Source organism: Crinia signifera, chromosome 6 (assembly GCF_055691185.1).
Source record: "Crinia signifera chromosome 6, ASM5569118v1, whole genome shotgun sequence".
Taxonomy (NCBI): Eukaryota; Metazoa; Chordata; class Amphibia; order Anura; family Myobatrachidae; genus Crinia; species Crinia signifera.
The window spans coordinates 131,687,875-131,709,199 of NC_139222.1; the positions used below are offsets into that span (position 1 = coordinate 131,687,875).

Below are 21,325 nucleotides of genomic sequence, written 5' to 3' on the forward strand. Positions count from 1 at the left end.
CGGTCGACTAATTCAACCGGAACCAATTTTGGGTGATAATATCTCATGGGAATGTTCTTTCATTTTGATGTGGAGCAAATTAATTTTCTTCAAAAATAAAAATAGTTGTACTGAAAATTACATTTTAACAATTACTTAAACATTATTTTTTATTAACTAGAACTGTGCACCAGTACAAAATAAATGTAATGCCTTAGATTCTTGAATAACTCATAGGGTGCCCATACACGTACCAATTACCTGGTACTTTTTGTGCTAAAATAGCATCGTTTTGCATGCGTTGTGCATGCGATTTGATGCTATGTTAGCACAAAAAGTACCGGATAATTGGTACGTGTATGGGGCACCATAGGGGTATTTATGAAAGCTTATGGAAAGAGATAAAAGTGCGAGAGATAAAGTACCAACCAATCAGCTCCTACTGTATATTTCAAACACATCATGTAAACTGAAAATAAAATCGTATTGGTTAGTACCACACATTTATCTCCAAACTTTATTAAATAATTCCCTTAAAATTGAAATACTGTAACAATTTATAATCTTGTGCTTATTGGTGATAGAAACATTTGTATTGATTTTTATATTTTATTTAGTTTCTAAAGTACCGTACATACTAGACGATATCGTTTCCGATCAATATCGTCAACAATTTCCTTTGAGTTCCCGAGCAAACAATATCATTCAGTGATGACTTCAGGTCCCAATCTGTACATACCATCGTTGACAATTGTTAACAAGCTGCAGGAGTGAGCATCATTATTGATACTGAGAGCACACACTGGACGATATTACAAATGATATAATTTAGAAGGGAACAAAATGAGAGATATCGTTTGGAATATCGCTGTATAGATGTTTATTGTTAAATACTTTTTTGTACACATTGCAACCATTCTCATACTAATTGTGGTTTGTAATCCATGTGCTCATTGCTGAAAGCCATCAAACCAGAAGCTAATTTTCTATGAGTGCAGTTATATTCTCTGCTTCTTTACATGTATTCTGTATCCTTGAATCCATATGACTAGCAAGGGGAGGGGAAAATAGGCGCCAAGTTTCGTATCAGCTTCACAGAGAGCACATTTCATGCATGCAGCTGGTGGTACACCCCTAGAAAGTGTCTGGAAACGTGAATTGAGGAAGGTGTCATAGACAAGGATTCCTCCAGGGGGCGCTCCATAGCAGCCATACTGTATTAAAAGGATATGATACACAGATAGGGAGGGAGGAGCTGAGTATAACTAGATTTTTTTCCCCTTTCCTCTCTGTCTGTATTCCTGACACACGGAGGGAAGAGAAGAAAGAGAGAGGGACAGACAGAAATAAAACCCCCACCCCTTTTAAAAAGAAGCTAAAGCATAAAATACCGGGATTCTAAAAGTATCAGTTGTATTCTACTCAAGATCTGGGGCTTGTTTTGTAGGAGGTAAAAAGGAAATAGGAAACCTATACACCTCCTGATTTTTTTTTATATTTATATCATTTTTGCATTTTTCATACTCTCGATTTGGTTCTCAAGTGGTCTGCAACCCTGTAACTGCCCCCGGGGGGGCACAGGAGAGGGGGATTTAAATATCCGGTCTTGTTCTGCACAGAGGTGAGTTACCATGCAAGCTGCACATGGGGTCGGGTGGGATGTGGTCCTGTGCGATCTATGGCTGAGTACAGGAATCAGGTCGTGTCTCCACAGTCTTACCTGTTTAACCCATATTGTCCTGTAGAGGCCTGTGTAGAAGAAAGGGGCGTGAGGCTGTACAGTATTCAGTATTGGCCTTCCTAGGAAGAGAATAGCATGTATGTGCCTATTTCCAGCTGGCCCTTCTTCTTGACCCTAATAATAAGCACACCTACACTCCCGCATGGTATATTATTGTAGCCTACTCTGTAGAAAAGGGTGTCCGGCTAGAAAATCTGTATAGGGACATTTCAGCACTCACCACGTCCAGCCAACCAGCAGCATTACCCTGTCTTTAAAAATAATTCCTGCATTCATTCTGGGTAAACTTTTATGGTGGATTATATAGAGAAGGAAGAGGTGGGGGGTATTGTCTTGTGGTCTGTGCATTCTGCATTTCATTGGAGTGTAAACAAGATAAACTGTCTCTTAACTGCTGTACATTATAACACAAGGCCCTTCTCTGTATTCCAAGTACTGTACTGTATGCTGTATCTTTGCAAGGTTGTTCAAGCCTGCCTCTAGCCGAGGTGGGGAAGTGGTTAACTCCCTCTGAATGCTGACAGCGCATAGGCCGTGTCCTCTTCTCCCCCTTGACTTGCAACAAGGCACTCCAGACTAGTGCAGTATTTGCATCCAGTAGGTGCTGGTGGGCAGGATTGGAAATAAAGGCATTGCTGCAAAGTTAACCTCTTCCCCACCAACATACTAACTTGCTGATTACCGTTTGGATCATATCATGTTAAAAAGTAGACTCAAATATATACTTTACTATATAGCGTTGCTTGTACTTTTCCATTGTTTATGTGAATATTCTTTTGCTACTTTTGATTTCCTCTGCAAACATCCTTGGTCTATATTTATGGTTTTAAAGGATACTGTGTATAACTCAGGCAAGGGGAATATGTGGGTGGAAGTCTGGATCTGACAGTCCAGTCAGATCCATATGAAAGTGCATATTTGAAGTGGGTTATATTTGTTTGTGTACTTCCTCCTTCACCACATGTCATGCTGTGTATCAGGGTCTGTGTGGGGTGACATGGCATGGTTCTCTTTATGGACAGCTTTATTTGTATGTGTCAGAGTGGGTTAGCCCACGCCATATGCCGTGTGAGCTACTTTTATTCCAGCTTAAGGCCTTCATGCCTGCAGTTGGCCTTTCATTTATGTGTTTGACTTTTTTGCATTCTTGCAGTGACATCCCTTGACACCATTGTCACTGCAAATGCATTTTAACCACGTAATTCCCAGTAATTTGACAGTATTTTGCTTAGTGTCTGTAGCCTTGTATATTTAGCTGTGCACCTTTAATGTGTGTTTGCATACTTGTGTATTGCATTGTCCATGTAGTTTTTAGTACATTCACCCTTTTTTTACATCTGCATGCTATATATGTGCTGTGCAGGATGCATGCAGAAATCTTTGTAGCATCGTGTTCCCATGTGTGCATGCGCCTGTGTGTATTGACTTTCTTTGTTTGCAATCCCTCATGTTGGTAATTTTATTGCGTGGCTTTTTTTCTTCGCCCCTCGTGTTAGTATGTCCCGCAGGTAGCCTTTGAAGTGGTGTTGGCACTCTGTCACGCATACAGCTGTTGCGATTTGTGTGTTATGATCAGGGAGGGGGGTGTGGATCTTCATGGCTGGGAGAGAAAGTGCTGTAAGGTCCCAAATCTTCCCCAAAAAAAACCTGAAACGGAAACAACATCTAGTGGTGAGTGACATTAACAGTATGAGGAAATGATATGTACATGTGACGGTGACAATCTACAACACCGGTTCTGTTGTGCTAAGGCCTGATACCATCATTTTTTTTTTTTTTTTAAACATATACAGCATTCGTGTGTGTTCTGTTGGCAAGATGACGGAACTCATCAAAGCTGTATGTGATACTTACAGCTCATAAATATTATTTGTGTGTAACAGGCTAATACTTCATTCATGTTGTGCAATAAGCACGTCATTATGATAGAGAAAAAGAAACACAGTACTTTCATCTTTTCCTTTAACAGGCAGAGAGAATTCTGTGCGTCAGGGACTGTGAGGCCTAAGTAGGCCTGAGTAAGCCGAACTGGCAGTGTACGAACGATTCCCCTGTGTGTCACATTGCAGATACTGTAGAGTTTGTGTTAACACTACAGCAGGAGTGTGCAGATGGTTGTGTGTTTGTGACACTGACCTATTGTGAAAGCCTAGATGATTTCAGTTGTAGTAGGTGGCAAAGTTTTGCACTTTTATGGTACTGAGGCTCATTTCATGGATAAACCATAGAAAATTTGTATTTTAAAATGAAAGATACCTTGGCAGACTGAACAGTTCCTGTGGCACATAGGGCCCTATTCTGGTTCACTCGCAAAGGCAAGGGGGGGGGGGGGCAGATGTGACATGTGCAGAGAGATTTAGATTTGGGTTAATTATTATGTTTCTGTGCAGAGAAAATATTGACTGCTTTATTTTTACACTGCAATATAGATCTCACTTTGAAGTAAAACCCCACCCAAGTATAATTCTCTCTGCACGTTACATCTTCCCCACCAGCAGTGCACATGGTTTTGTTCATTTGAGAAGGAATTTGCCTTTGCGAGTGAACCAGAATAACCCCCATTGTCTCATTTAGGAATTCCTTTTCTAGAAAGTGCCATTATGCTAAATGGAATTCATAATCTTATGTTTATTTTATAGTTTTATCTCCACCTCAAAGGTGAAAATACCTAATACATACCTCCCAACATTACCCTCTCCAGGAGGGACACAGTGCTCTGTTTCTGGACTTCACCCTGAATGTATGCTTGCCATCACCTGTATTGAACCTGGTTAATTGATAAGAAAGGTGTTTCCACACAGGGGATGGCAATCATAAATTAAGAGGGAAGTCCATGAACAGAGCATTGTGTCCCTCTTGGAGAGGGTCATGTTGGGAGGTATTGCTAATATTTTTTTAGTTTTTACAGGGAAGGATCTTGTAGGTGCGTCTTTACCTACCAGGAGTGTAAGTAGAAGTGTTTAGGCCAGGGTGCCTACCTGACCCTCTCCATGAGGGAGAAAATGCTCTGTTCCTGGACTTCCCTGGTAAGGTATGATTGCCACCACCGGTGGTGAAACACCTTTCTTATCAATTATCTAGCTCACCACAGGTGATGGCAATCCTACATTACCAGGGAAGTCCAGGAACAGAGCATTTTCTCCCTCATGGAGAGGGTCAGGTAGGCAACCCTGGTTTGGGCTTTATAACAAAATTGTGTAAGGTTCCTTATACTGACTGTATATCATGCAGGGGGGTGATAAAAAAAATCACTGGTAGCAGCTACACTCCCTTTCACTATGAAAAAGCAGCTACACTAATGGAAGTCACACATGCCTACATTAAATACATTTTAATCCAGTAGTAGAAGCATTTTTTTTACTTTTTTTAAAACTTTTTTTGTGTTAAATATTCATAATTATATTGTGTCAGACTTATGTAGTTCTCATTTTGGAGTTTGTTCTGTTGCTGTTGTGGGACTTGTATAGTCAAGCTTCCTGCATAGGTTAACATTGTGCAACTTTCAACGCAACTGCAACAGTCTTCTTAGCTAATAGTGCACATAAAGTTTTATACCACGATATCACAGGTTCAGGGTTTTTTTAAGTGCAAGGTATCACTGCATTCTGGACTTTAAAACAATATATTTTTACACAGACTAAGTAAACTTTATCCTTAGATAGAAAATGCAATTCTTCATTTTGTCATGTGCGTTTATCAAAAGGCCACAATTTACAGTGTACTGAGGCCCTGATTCGGGTCTGACCGCTCCATGTTCGCACAGGGGACCGATGTTGGAGCTCTACGCATGCACATATTCAGTTCTTTGTGGGCGCCTTCGGAGACTTGCATAGTCTTTGTGGCACATGCACGGGGGGGGGGGGCCTGAAGGTGCCAGCATTTCAAAACGCGGGGTGTGCTCAGGAAAACGCTGGGCGTTCCCATGTAGACGCAGGTGGCTGCCTGCCCAGTTCGCGGAGCAAGACGCAGCAAATCTAAGTCAGCAGAGACTGACTTAGATTTGCGAGCACTAGAGAAGTCATTAGATTGTCAGCAAATATCGAATGATTTCGGTCCGCGCGCTACCCTGTGAATAGATATTTATGTAAAACATCCGTTTGCAGTGCGGCGGGTATATTTGCTGGCCAGTGGGGGGCATTCGCACGGCTGACGGGTGGCATTTAAAGGCTTGCTAAGCAGCAAACAACCACTGCTTAGCAAGCCAACCTGAATGTACTGTGCACTAATGTATGCTTTGGTGGGAGCCAGTATGGTAACCAGTGGGAGGTAAATAACCTAATTGGAATAAATTGCATAATTGAAATATGCATTGTCAAGAAAATATAATCAGAAAAAAATAAATTCTATTAGAATGAGGCAAATTCATAATATTTGGCTTTAGGGCTGCGTATATCTGGTAATTGTAATGCAGCTGTGGCCCTCCAGCTGCATTGTTGATGCAGCATGCACATTATTTGAACCATTTGAATCGTCACTATATGTTGCAGTTCATTTGAATAGAATGCAGTCGGCATCCCGGCGGGCAGGATGCCGGCATTTAATACACTGACACTGGCATCTTGACTGTCATTGGAACAGCTCTGTAACCTCAAACTGAATCAGTATGCCGGACATCCGACATCCCGAACAGTGAATATGTGGGCCAAGCTAGCCTGCGGCCGGGTAAGGGGGATTAGATTTAGGAACCAGTGTGGGATTTAGGGTCAGGCCATGAGAGAGGAAGATTAAAGTTTGGCTGAGGAGGGATCGGGGGGGGGGGGGGGGTTAGGCACCTAGAGGTGAGGGTTAGGGGTAGGCTACCAGGCAGGGGGTTAAGGGTTAGGTTAAGGGGTCAGGCTGTGGGGGATGTGGAGTGTTAGGCTGCTGCTAAGAAGGGATATGGGAATTTTCTCTCATATCGGGATGCAGGAGTTGGTCCTTTGACTACCAGCATCTTGACTGCTGGGATATCAAATCTATCCCATTTAGACACTTAGGGGATATTTATCAAAGCTTGGAAAAACATAAGTAAAGATAGATAAAATACCAAACAATCAGCTCCTGTTTTTCTGTTTACTTAGAGCCCTTTTCTCTCATCCAGTAAATTACCCTGTTATGGGACATTGGGGCAGATGTATCATAGCAGCGCTTATCGCGCCGCTATGATACTTCCTGCTGACCGTTCATACATTCGGCCTGCTATCATTTTGATAGCAGCGCCGATATGGACAGGGGCGCCCCTGTCCATTACCGCATCCCGGCCGCTTCATACATGGGGGAGAAGCGGTATCAGTGCACATAACGTGCGCTGATACCCTTCTCCCCCATATCGACACATCATACATCTGCCCCATTAACACTTATCCATTGGGGCCAGTGTTCTCAGCAGAGAACACTGGCCCCAATGGATCACTCAGCGGCACATCGCTATGCAGCAGTGTGTGCTGAGCAATACTGAGTAATCTAGTATCACTCGGAACACTCCCTCAGCGGATTTCCCCGTGTGTAGGCCCCATTAAAATCTGGGATAAGTTCCCCAAGTGTTAACGTGGTTATGGCGCCCGATAACAGGCTATTTATCCTGGGGCTCAATTAGCCCGCAGTAAACTATTGTGGCTAATTGAATGTCCCCCTCCATAAAGCACCAACCATGCAGCTTCTAGCTCTTGTTTTTCAGGCTGTTTGAAAAAAAGGAAGGAGCTTATTGGTTAGTGCTTTGTTCCTTCTCCACTATCTCTCTCTTCCCCCTATGGTCCATACACACTGGGCAATTTTGCCCGGCGTGTATGCAGAGCAATGATGTGGTAAATTGCTGGGCGGGAAATCGTTATTGCATACACATGAATTTTGCCCGTCCAAGCAATTTTCCCGAGGTTGGACGGCTTTCCATAGCGGGACTGGAAAGCTGTCCACCCCTTCGCTCATCTGTTGGTAATATCAGCACACTGGGCTGCTTTTTGAGATTAAGCTCAAAATTGCCGGGGGGAATATGGGCCTTTAGTCTTGACGATGTTATTGAACATTTTGATACACATCTTTCCATGTTGAATGTTGTGAATTTTTTTATTACCGGTAATGTATTCCATTTTACGGTTTAGTGGTCCTTGTACAACTAAGTTGTGCTAACATAACCAGGAATTGCTTGGGTTATGTACTGCAGAAGCTCATCGATTAACAAAGTGAACTCTTTGGACTAGATAAATATTATTTAAGAGATCGTTGAGCAATTTATGCTTCTGCATAAACATAAGCTTCATGAAGAAATAGTTGTTTCATGGAGATAACAAAAGTTTCCGTTTTTACTTTTGTATTGAAGAACTGCCAGTGCATGGTGGAGTGATAGCTTTTATCACTGTATCTTTTTCTTCCTAGTGTCTTGTCAGCTTTCAGTGTTCTGCCAAACAATAGGTAGCAGCATTAGCACTAATTAGCTTTGGCCTGCACACACAGCGAATCCACACCAATGCATCAAACAGAAAAACAGTCATCTTTCATTTTATTTGTAACATTAATCACAGAACACTGGTGTACATTTAGACGCCAAAAACATTTTGTTTATCATTATGGTGTTCCTTTAGGGCAGGCTTTCCCAACCACGGTCTTCAAGGCAAGCCAACAGTGCAGGTTTTGTAGATATGCAGGCTTGAGCACAGGTGACTTAATTAGTATCTGAGTGAATCTGATTAAACCATCTGTGCTGAAGCCTGGATATCACTAATAGTGTGTACACACGGTCCGATTTCCTTTCCGATGTTGACGATATAGTCAACATCGTATCGGCATCGGATCGGAATCGGATGCAGATCGCAAGGGTTTTAACCCTTGCGATCCCGATGCGCGTTCACGTATCGGAAGCCAGAAAGTCTTGGCTGCCTTGTCTATATAGTGCAGATCTGAACTATATAGTCAAGATTGGATGCAAATCGGATGTGCCTTAAGATCCTATCCACGATCCTATCTTATCGGATCGTGGATAGGATCTTAAGGCACATCTGACCGTGTGTACACACCATAAAACCTGCACTGTTGGTGTGCCTTGAGGACCGTGATTGGGAATGCCTGCTTTAGGGCTTGTCTACACATCTCCACCAATATTATGCTTTTTAGCCATTACTTAACAACAATTTGAGTGCCAACGTTACTGTTGATATGAAAAATATCCGCTGAAAATGCCAGGGTCGAAGTCGAGGAATATGAATCACTTTAGCTATTGCCGGTGAATTAAACCATGGATGCCACACGGTTACATTGTATACTGGGAAGTGAATGGCATTGCATAGGATATATCGTAAGGAAAAGGACTGCATATGATGTATCATATAAAATCATAGCCACCATGGAGTACGGCGGGAGTTGCCAAGGTTTTGCTAAAAGCACACTGGGGACATGATATGGAACTGGCGGTACTTATGTAGTATCTGGGCTGCCGATTTCTAAATCGGGTCGGATCGGGAGATCGCATCGCATCGCATGCGACCATGCGATTCGATGCGATGCGATGCGATGCGATGACCCGATTTTTCCATAGGAATCAATGTTAAAATGGACTGAGTCCATTTTAACATGGAATTCAATGGGAAAAATGGGTCCTTTTCATACCCCTACTATCCAAGTGGGCATGGAGTTGGATATAAACCTGTGGCGAGCGTAGCGAGCCACCGAGCCCGAAGCGTGGCGAGCGAAGCGAGCCCCGCGAGGGGACGAATACCGTCCCCTCGCGGGGCTCGCTTCGCTCGCCACGCTTCGGGCTCGGTGGCTCGCTACGCTCGCCACAGGTTTATATCCAACTCCATGCCCACTTGGATAGTAGGGGTATGAAAAGGACCCATTTTTCCATAGGAATCATTTTAACATTGATTCCTATGGAAAAATCGGGTCATCGCATCCGATATCGGATGCGATGCGATGCGATGCGATGCGATATCGCATCGCATCGCATCTGATTGTATGCCTTAACTTAAGGCATACAATCAAAAAATCGGCAGCCCAGATACTACATAAGTACCGAACTGGCACTACTGGGGACATGTTATGTAACTGGCACTGTTGGGGACATCTGTAACTGTCACTACTGGGGACGTGATATTTAACTGGCACTATTGGGGAGTGATATGTAACGGGCACTGCTGGGGACATGTTATACAACTGGCACTCTTGGGGACATCTGTAACTGGCACTACTGGGGACGTGATATGTAACTGGCACTGCTGTGGACATGTTATGTAACTGGCACTATTGGGGACATCTGTAACTGGCACTACTGGGGATGTGATATGCAACGGGCACTGCTGGGAACATTTTATACAACTGGCACTATTGGGGACATCTGTAACTGGCACTACTGGGAATGTGATATGTAACTGGCACTGCTGGGGACATGTTATACAACTGGCACTATTGGGGACATTTGTAACTGGCACTACTGGAGACATGACATATAACTGACACTAAATATGTGCAAGAAAATCGCTTAACATTTAAATATATTTGTGTGTATTTCAGGTGTATGATGTGCTTATACAACATAAATGCCCCCCAAAAATACTGTATTACATAAGAAACACTGGTGCAATAAGTTGTCCTTAGTTGTCAAATCATTATTTGATTGCGCACAAATGCATTAAATTGAATTGCTTTAAAAAGAAAAATATCAGTTATTAAGAGCTCATGATTTTCCAAAGTAGAGTTTCAAATTAAACCCAGAAAAGGTGATTTAAAGTAAGGGTTCACCACAGTAATTAACTACCGCCAACAGTTTATGTTTTGTGGAGTTAATCTATTCAGCTGGGTCAATAATTATCCCATCTGATTCCACAGACATAATTCACAAAACATGACCTGTTGGCAATACTTGAGGCTTGGGGTTAAATACCCACTGTTTTAAAGCACCAACATCCTTGTATATAAAGATTTCAAAGACTTTTACTACCTTCTGGATCATGGTGAAATCCATTATAGCAAATGGGGACACTACTGGATATCCTCCACAGTGAAGTATCCTTGTTATTGAGACTAGACCATCAACAGTTGACTCTGGCTGAATTACAGCTGTCTATAGCAGAAATCTGAGAGACTGTCATTGAGACAGTTAGGGATATTTCAATTGTTTTTTATGTATCGATAATGAATGTCATTTGGGCCTCTATACCACAGACTTTTCAAACATTTCTGCTCCCCACCTCAGGAGCCAGTGAGCAGAAACTAGTCCAACTGCATTGGTGCCCATTCGGGAATTGGTGCCCGAATGAGCAACAATTGAATTGTACCACAGGCAGTTAGCACCATGATAAAAACAATGAATGGACCAAGATATAGGGGGTATCCAATTACCTGTGGTTATTTACTATAATATTCCTCCATAGACAGAACTCTGAGGGGAACCTTCAGCAAACACCAAACAGACTGGGACTTTGGAAGTTTATTTTCCAGGAGGCTAATGACCCAATTGATATTGGAGTGTCTTATGCCCCATACACACTAAGGGCCTTATTTTGGTTCACTCCTTCTGGCAAATTCCTTCTTAGATGGACAAAACCATGTGCACTGGGGTAGATGTTACTTGTGCAGATAGAGTTAGATTTGGGTGGGGTTTTACTTCAAAGTGAGATCTATATTGCAGTGTAAAAATAAAGCAGTCAGTATTTTCCCTGCACAACTCACCCAAATCTAATTCTCTCTGCACATTTTACATCTGCCCCCCTGCAGAGCACTTGGCTTTATCCATCTAAGAAGGAATTTGCCAGAATGAGTAAACCAAAATAAGGCCCTAAATTATCTTTGAACTGATGATGATGCTCAACACCTATTTCAGATTTTTGTATTGTCAATGTTCTTGCGGTGCACCAATGAAAGTTCATACTTGTCCCATCTACAATGTGTGGGCTGATGTGAAAATGGCTGTTCACCAACCAAATCCAAACTGATGGAGCGTGTGATGTAGCAGGCATGAATGGGTGAGATTTGAAAACTAAACTTAAACAGCTGTCATTGTAGCTAAGAGATGCTTCTAGCAAATATTGGAACAAGCAGATTTAACACTAATCATTTATTCGTGACAAGTTAGCCCGCTTGAAGTAAGAGCTTCGAAAGCTAGTCTGCTACGTTCTGTGTTTGTGCATGTGTGAGAAAGAGATGTAGTTTCACTCTCTGCCAGCAGGTGGCAGTGCTTCGAAAACTCGCATACACTAGCCTTATACTGTATATAGATGATTCTAGAAATGTAATCAAGCAAAATCTTTAGTTTTGTGTTTTTTTTCAGCAGCTTCCAAATTAAATCCTTTTAATCAAGTAAATAAAATGTTACCGTGGCTGTAGATCTGTAATAATGGGCTTTTGCCATTTTTTTCATAGATATTTGGGTACTTATGTAGTATCTGGGCGCCCGATTTTTTGATTGTATGCCTTAAGTTAAGGCATACAATCAGATGCGATGCGATGCAATATCGCATCGCATGCGACCATCGGATGCGATGCGATGACCCGATTTTTCCATAGGAATCAATGTTAAAATGGACTGAGACACAGAATACCGTCCCCTCGCGGGGCTCGCTACACTCGCCACGCTTCGGGCTCGGTGGCTCGCTACGCTCGCCACAGGTTTATATCCAACTCCATGCCCACTTGGATAGTAGGGGTATGAAAAGGACCCCTTTTTCCCATTGAATTCCATGTTAAAATGGACTCAGTCCATTTTAACATTGATTCCTATGGAAAAATCGGGTCATCGCATCGCATCCGATGGTCGCATGCGATGCGATGTGCCCGATCCAACCCAATTTCTAAATCGGGCGCCCAGATACTACATAAGTACCGATATTTGCCATATGGAACATGTTTTGAGTGTCATTCTGATTGACTCGGTAAGCTGAGAAGCTCGTAGCTTACCGAGTTGCAGAGAACGCGCCCCACCTCGCAGCCGTATATCCCCAAAACCATGCGAGGATGTCCCGCAACAGCAGAAATCATTGGACGGTCGCCGACCATCAAATGATTTCTCGTGGATTCGCAAATATGTCAGTGAAGCCTGAATTATATTTGCGTGTGGCCAGACGAAGACAGGGTGGGTGGCAGATGTCATGTGACGTCAGCCACCCACCCCCGGCACACAGAGTCACGTCTTCATTTACATGGGAACGCCCAGCATTTGCATGGGGACGCCCATGAACCACTCAGTGTTCCCATGTCCCGCCACAGCCAACGCCCCATCTGCCTCCCTCCCTGTGTGATCACCATGCCAACTGTGCAGGTCGAAGGAGCTCACACAGAAGGCCGGCACATGCACATATAACAATATGCACATGTTCAGAGCCAAACCATCAGTCCCCTGTGCGAACGTACTGGGACCGAATAAATCAGAATCAGGGCCGTTGTGTGTGATCATTTTCTATGCACAGTATGTCCGCCCAGTATGACGGCATACCAAGCTCCACAGATCTGATCATTATGCTGTCACTCTGACCTACCAAGTCACACAAATCAAACACATGCAGATTGCCAGTTTGCCTGATAATTATCCGGTTGATCTTACATTAATCCGGTTATCTGCTAATTTTGGCCTACATATGAAGCAATGTTGGGGCAATATGGATGAAATATCAAAGATGCTGAATTGAATTGGTGCATAGCAGACTACTATTTCTGTCAGCCTATCAGCTGTATGGTCTCAGCATACGTATGTCACTCCCTTGTGGGTAGCCTTCAGATGAACTAATTTCTCAGCATTTCTTCCAACCATGTCTTTTGCCAAATATTTAAATTAAGTAAAAAAATATGTGTTTATTTATTCCTATATGGAAAAAAGAAAATAAATCCTTCAAAAAGGGCCTAGGGTGTCCCCTCTCTGCATGCCAACGTGACATTCTACACTGTGACAACTTGGAGAAGGCCCTGTCCTGACAGTCCTGGGAACAGCCTATTCCCTGTATGGCCCGCCTTCTTACCTTGATGTCTCATTTTAGACTAAAATCTGCTAGTGATTAATCTTTGTTTCTTGTGGAAAATGTACATTTATTCCGGTCCTGAAATCTATAAAAATATACAAAGAGGGCCTGTCAAATCTCACGGAATGAACTGTCTCGTTCCTGGCACACTGCTGCATTCTTTTGAAGGCTGTCTCTCGCTTGTAGATTTCTGTAGCTTTTGCTGTATTCTTTATGGGTGCTATGTCTCACAATAATTCAGTGTTTCTTAATCAGAAGTGTCTCATTCATAGGTACATTAAAACCAGTGTAAATAGGATTAAAGATGATTCTTAATAGAGCATGCCTAATAGTTCATCACTATACACGCTGCAAAAGAGGAGGCAAACAAAAAGGATTTGTGACGTAAAACATGACTTTAGATGCAATATATCACCATTAATATCTTCACACTGTTATATGCTAATGGCTACATCTCTGGGTAACATCTCATGAGTTTGCCCAAACTTTGCGGGGAAAAATTAAATGTACTTATTAAGGGGAGTTCTTCAGCAGCGGTTGGAAGGCATTTATCTATGAGTTGTCTGGTTTGCTTATCTGCACTAATGTTGGTTTATTCTGAATCGCATGTAATTCCATTGTTTATTTAAATTAGCATCTAAAATGTTGCACAATTGATGCATGTGTCCCGCTGAATCTGCATACTCCCAGGACCGATTGAGCCACACTGACTGACAGAATCTATTGGGCTTTCCTGAAGGGTGACTGGGAAGTTTCTGCACTTAGCATGGTGCTGGCGCATGTCCCAGTGGTGTTTCTGATGGTTGCAACTGCAGATGCAAAAGTTGGGTGTCCCAGGCCTTGCACAGTCAGAGATACTCTTGTACACCAAGGGAAGGACTTTTACTAACATTTGCATAAAGTTGCTGGAATTACTGCTGCAAAAGACAATACAATGGTTTCAGAAGCTTGTGATTCAGAATCAGCCCTAATAGCTCGTCAGGTGCTTAATCAGTTGCACGCCTGTGGCTACAGTCAACTGTGGATGCATACATGACATTCGTGGCTTAATGGTATTTTCATTAGGCAATGTATTGTCACCTGATCCTCTGGCCAAACGGCTGACTGCTTGTAGCCCGGATAGCTACATGCCCTGGTACTGCCTGAGCGAGGGGTGCACCTTTGCTCACAGTAGACACGTTTTGCTGTGCTCTTTTACTTTTCCAGGAGAACCATATTTCCTTTGCTAGGGAAGGACACATTTTATATGCTAGGCAGAAGGCTGCGGCCTTATGGTACTAATGTATTTAAAGCACATATTTGCTCTCATACCTCACCCATCCACATTTTTTGTGTGTGAGTCACCTTATTTTTGTTCTTAGAAGCATTTGTTGGAGACTGTTATGGGCTGCCCTCTCCCCAAATCGTTAGATGTCCCTTTTATAGGAACATTCAGTTCTCAATACCTACAGTACCCAAAATTTAAAAATGCATGCAGGGTTTTCAGCTCTGAACAACCATAGGTATTCAATTGGTATTGAATATACTGCATGAGAGACCCCACAGACGGAAGTAGGCAAAAAAAAAAAAAAAACCTACAAAATCGATTCCCAATGGGGGGGAGTAACTATTAATTCCATTGTTTATGTCCTGATTTTTCAGAGCAGGAAATGGCTATTTAATTGAATATCCTTTCCTGGCCCAATTGAAATTTTTCATAGCGTTTACCCCCTTTGTGTTCATGTGTGGCAGGGAATATAGATTGTAAGCTTCACTGCAACAGGGTATGATACAATGCTTAAATCTGCATAATTTGCACATTCTGTATAACAGCACATAGAAATTATATATTTGCAGATAGTTCAGGTAAAAAAAAAACTAACTTCCTGCAGATTTGTATATTCATAACTGACAGTAGTAGCTAAGATTTGCTTATTTCAGTGACAGGATACCACCATATACATATATTATAAAGTAATGTAGGGTACACACCAGAACGACCATGATCGTGTGATGATTTCCTTTAAATTGTACGATGATCGCACAATCTGTTGGAGGCGGAGCACATGATCTGCAAGCGATCTGTAACCAATCCAATGTAAATGACAAATCTATAGTGCAGCAGGTAAAATCTCCAAAGCGACCAAACGATGGGCATCGTATCTGAATCACATTGAAAACATGCCCAATTCTGCTCTTTTTACATACAATCGGTCGAAATTGCATTGAAATTGGGGCAATTGAGCCCAAATCGTTCTGGTGGGTTCCCAGCATACGTTGAGGACAGTTTGATATAATTTAAGTTTTTATTAGACACAAAGGGGGAAATTTACTAAAGGAAATTTGTAAAAAAAAATAGGTGTATTTGTATCCAGAAATACACTTATTTTTGACATTTACTATCCTGAAAATACGGCAATTCGTAGTCATATTGATGTGCTATCAATACGAATACCAATTGCCGTATTTTCGGGATAGTAAATGTCAAAAATAAGTGTATTTCTGGATACAAATACACCTATTTTTTTTTACAAATTTCCTTTAGTAAATTTCCCCCAAATAGTTAATTTATTGTTATGTTATATTTCCCTATTATGTTTGTCATCTATGAACGTTTTTAATCTCAATATTTAGGTATTTATCAAAGCTTGTAAATAGATAAAATTGTGGAGTGATAAAGTACTAACCAATCAATTTCGACCTTAAATTTTACCGTGTCTCTGACAATTGTATCTTTCTGTAAGCTTTGATGAATCCTCCTATGACCAAAACTTTTCATAACTAGAAACCATGACACCTTCTAGCCAAGTAAAGTTTATCATATACAACACAGAAGTCAAAACTGAAATGTGAAGTCCAAAGCATCATCTACACATGAAAATGATAATAGGAGTTTTTTTTTATGTCTCATACTGAGTACTTCAATAGTATATGTGCTTTTGGCAACAGAGGGGGAAATTTACTAAAGGAAATTTGTAAAAAATAGGTGTATTTGTATCCAGAAATATACTTATTTTTGACATTTACTATCCCGAAAATATGGCAATTCCTATTTATATTGATAGCACATCAATACGTCTACGAATTGCCATATTTTAGGGATAGTAAATGTCAAAAATAAGTGTATTTCTGGATACAAATACACCTATTTTTTTTACAAATTTCCTTTAGTAAATTTCCCCCAGAGTGTTACCATGTTCACCACTACAAAATGGATGGAGGTGATTTTTTTTTTTAAAACAATCCTATATACAGTAGGAAAAGGCTCGCCTCTATGGGGGATTCAAGTGTTTTGTATATCAGTGGCCACTAGATGGTGCCCGATTGAGCATTTAAAGTGTTTCTCTGTTTGGGTGTGCATAGCAACCTACACTGACATTACTGATGTGTTCTTCTGTCATTTTGATGGTTGGAAACTAGTGATCTATTAATGGAAACAACTGTTACTGTTACTTATTGATCCTAGCCATACAAATGCAGTCTTATTGGGCCTACACACAGGGTGATTTCAGGACATTCTCTAAATGATCTCACTAGATCGCTTAGAAAATGCCCCTACATCGCTCCGTGTGTACAGGCCATAGCTTTATCGTGCATCGCTATGGACGATTAAGATACAGCATGCTGGATAAATCTAGTTACTTGCCGGTCAGGGCCAGTGTTCTCACTGGTGAACACTGGCCCTGACAGATCACTCAGCACACATTGCTGAGTGCTGAGCGATCATGCTGAATGATCCTAAGCGATCTACATTGCTCAGATTACTCAGCAACAGCTCCAAGTGTGTAGACTCCTTTCGAGAAATGTTGCAATACTGTATATATTTAGCAAGTTCTGAATTCTGACTTTCAAGAAATTGTAGATTGCACAGTTCACACACACACACACTACAATAATTCTCTGTTTTAGCTGTAACTTGAAATCATATATAGATAAATATAAAGCATGTTTTGTTGGCCATAATATTTAGCAGTGTGCAGTGACTTACTTACTATAGCAGGGCCAGATTCTCTAAGCTTCAAAAGTGATAAAATGGAGAGTGATAAATAGCCAGCCAATCAGCTCCTACCTGCCATGTCACAGGCTGTGTTTGAAAAATGTCAGGCAGGAGCTGATTGGTTGGTTGTTTATCACTCTCCATTTTATCACTTTTGAATCTTAGAGAATCTGGCCCTGCTATAGTAAATATTGTAATACTCTTTATATTATGCACTAAGGTAGTGTGAGTTTGTATTTCTTTTATTGCAGCATTTTCACATCTTTAATATCGGTAGTTCAGTACTGAGAGTTTAGAGGTAATGCAGTTTATTGACAAGAGCTTAATATTGCTTGGAATGGAGTTTTCTGATGTGCTGAGAGCATACAGACTGGGCGTTCCACTGTTACATGTTGTCCTTGTCTATTGTTTACGGTAAACTCCCGCCTGAATAAGAGCCACTACCCAAGTATCCAAGTGTCAGCTTTTGTGCAAAGTCATAACATGGTTTAAGTAGTGTCTAGGATGGTGTTTCATTAAGATTTGTGTTTCTAAACAAATATCCTCATAAATATGCATATTTCCCCCTGCATGTATAAACATTATGCAGCACTAAATGGTGAAAGGACAAAATTAAGAAGTTAAATAAAATAGTTTTTGTTAATTTGTTTTTGGTACTTGTTTCCTATCTGGGCGCCCACGATTTTAATCGCGGGCATCGGGGGTAAAATCGGGGCCATCGCGGGCATCGCGGCCGATAAAAAATCGGGTGCGATGTGCCAGACGCGATGCCCGCGATTTTCCCATAGAGAACAATGTTAAATGCCTCAATTTACCCGCGATGACCGCGATTTACCATAGGAAACAATGTTAAATGGATCAATTTCCCCAAATTATCATAGGGAACAATGGGAAATGGGGCAAAAACACCCCTGAACATAAAAATGTCCCCCCAAAAGTAGTTGACGCCACCCCGCCATCAACGTGAACCCGAAGCGTGGCGAGCGCAGCGAGCCTGCGAGGGGCGGCGGTACGCATCCTCCGACCTTTTCATGCCCTACTATCCACTAGGGCGTGGAGTGAGAATAGAATAGTGTGGCGAGCGCAGCAAGCCACCGAGCCCGAAGCGTGGCGAGCGCAGCGAGCCCCGCGAGGGGACGCGGATACCTTCACAGGTAAACGCGTCCCTTCGCGGACTTCACAGGTGTCCGCGTGGCCACGGACACCTGTGAAGCCCGCGAGGGGACGCGTTTACCTGTGAAGGTATCCGCGTCCCCTCGCGGGGCTCGCTGCGCTCGCCACGCTTTGGGCTCGGTGGCTCGCTGCGCTCGCCACACTATTCTATTCTCACTCCACGCCCTAGTGGATAGTAGGGCATGAAAAGGTCGGAGGACGCGTACCGCCGCCCCTCGCGGGCTCGCTGCGCTCGCCACGCTTCGGGTTCACGTTGATGGCGGGGTGGCGTTAAAAATTTGGGGGGACATTTAAGGGTTAATTGTGCCTATTTGGGCTCTGTAGCCCATTTAACATTGATTCCTATGGCCACATCGTGTCCATTGAGGCATTTAACAGTAAAATCGCGTCGGTCGGGCCATTTAACATTGATTCCTATGGGAAATCGGGTGCATTGCGTCGTGGTGATCGCGGGTACATTTATGGCCGGCCGCGACGCGACCGACGCGATTTCCATGTTTAACATGGGTTTCAATGGGAAATCGCGGGCATCGCGTCGGTCACGTCGCGGCCAGACATAAATGTACCCGCGATCACCACGACGGGCGCCCAGATAGGAAACAAGTACCTTTGTTTTTTTTTTGTTTACAATAGACTTTAACTAGAGACTTGCTGTGACATAGAGTGTGCTGTCAGTAGTAATGTGAGTTTTACATAAAACAAATGTTAGAGGGGAGGTCACACACAGTTTCTGTAATATAGGCATTGCTGTGTGGAATACTGGCAGCAGGACAGCAAGAGGTGTTTTAGAAAATAAGAGTTAAATCGAAATGCGTTGTAGTGATGCATCTAGCACAATGTAATTACTGCTATTTTACCTGTTGTCTACCTGACAGCATTAGGTTGTAAATCTACACAATGCCACATATGTCTAAAACAAGAGACACGTGATTAATCACTTTCACTCACATAGGGAACAGAGCAGTACTACATTGCATAGTTGTTTGTATTCTGTACTTCATGGCAGCACAAGGAGAAGACATTAAAAATAACTGCTTGGTTGCCGAGGCTCCTGTCTGCAAAATAGGGCTGAGAGGAAGGCTTGGCCTGAGAGACATGTGGGATTTTGGCTGACCGCAGGGAAGGCGAGGGGCCAGGACGGACTGGGCTGGGTTCCCACGCTCTCACGCGTGGCTTACAAGGTCTGATGTAAGATTTCATAATATCCCATGCAGACAGCAGGAGGAGGAGAGTGGGCCTTGTGTTGTGTGCTAGCCTATGAAGTAGGAGGGCCGTGTTGCTGTACTGTGGCCTCTTAGTCTTTTCTTCTGAGTTGAAAACTTTGTTGAGTTTGTCTTGTGGTTTGCAGCCTGTATATAAAAAGCAAGGACAAAGTAGGGATTGTAAGAAGTTAGACAGAGAAGGGGTGCTTGTACAATAGGGGATACCCCAGAGCACTACTGACACACCCCTGATTTTTCTTGTTTGAACAGGACTTACATTTTTACTTTCTGTGTCTGACAAAGAGAAAAGAGTGAGAGGGAGGAAAGCTGCTTAGTTTTAGAGGGGGAATTAAAATGTGTGTCAGGGACTATGCACTTCTGGGAATGAAACGAAAATGTGTTCTTGTAAAATAATAATAATAATAATAATAAAGAAAAAAAAGCACATGCAGAGGACAGAATGGTATTCATGAGTGTTTGTCCCGGACCCCTGAGAATGCTAGTGCTGGGTTTTCAATAATTTGGCTAGGAACCACAGCTCAATGTGACCTACACAGGGATGTGAGGAGAATGAATGCTGCAGGCTCACTTCCAGAAAGCCAATAATAAATATAGCTTTCTGAGTTTAACTCTGTCATTAAACTCTTGTAGCAGGGCCAATGATAGAGATGAGGCCTGATTTTAGATATCTTTTTTATGAGTGTGGGGATTGTTAAAATAAGATGTTCACGGGTTTACTCTTACCTGAGTCTGTCAATAAGACAGAGAGAACTGAGGTGATAATGTATGGTAGCGACTGTGTACCCATGACATAATGATTCAGCCAATAAATACTTGCATCATGGGTCTTATATTCTAGTAAATTGATAGGGCAAAATCATTGTTCATCTGACAGAGAATATAGGTGACAAGTGCACTTTAAGAGGCAGACTTGGACAGCCTTTCAATGTCATGCTGCTGAGCATCATGGGACGTGTAGTTTGGCAACCTAAAGCAAGCAATTTTACTGCATAGCAGATATAATGTACTGCACATTTGCATTTTGTATAATCTACATTATACAATATTGTATAATGTATAATTTGTATAATCAAAAAGTTGATTTTTTTTTTTTACTTTAAATATGATGCAATTATTAGCATTCAATCTTCTTAGGGTTCTGACTGTAGATAGCAAGACATGTAGATAAAGAAATGTTAGCTCCATCTAACTTATCTCAGCTGCCATACCAACAAAAGAACTGCATTAGGAGGATGTGTGTGTTTTAGACAGACCATTTTAATTTACACTTTAACTATTTCTGTACCACAGTCAGACTTCGATCCATACACATTTT

General features: G+C 42.1%; 1 protein-coding gene across 4 annotated transcripts in view; it reads left to right on the forward strand.

The window, feature by feature from the left end:
• The first annotated feature begins 1,241 nt into the window (after positions 1 to 1,241).
• THRA (thyroid hormone receptor alpha) overlaps positions 1,242 to 21,325 on the forward strand; it is a 139,719-nt gene continuing 119,635 nt past the window's right edge. For 2 of the 4 annotated variants that reach the window (XM_083147234.1, XM_083147239.1), the window contains exon 1: positions 1,243 to 1,600. The gene's annotated coding sequence lies outside the window, so the exon portion shown is untranslated. Of the gene's footprint in view, positions 1,601 to 3,286; positions 3,392 to 21,325 lie in introns of those variants that run through there. The other 2 variants (XM_083147238.1, XM_083147237.1) reach the window with 2 other exon arrangements.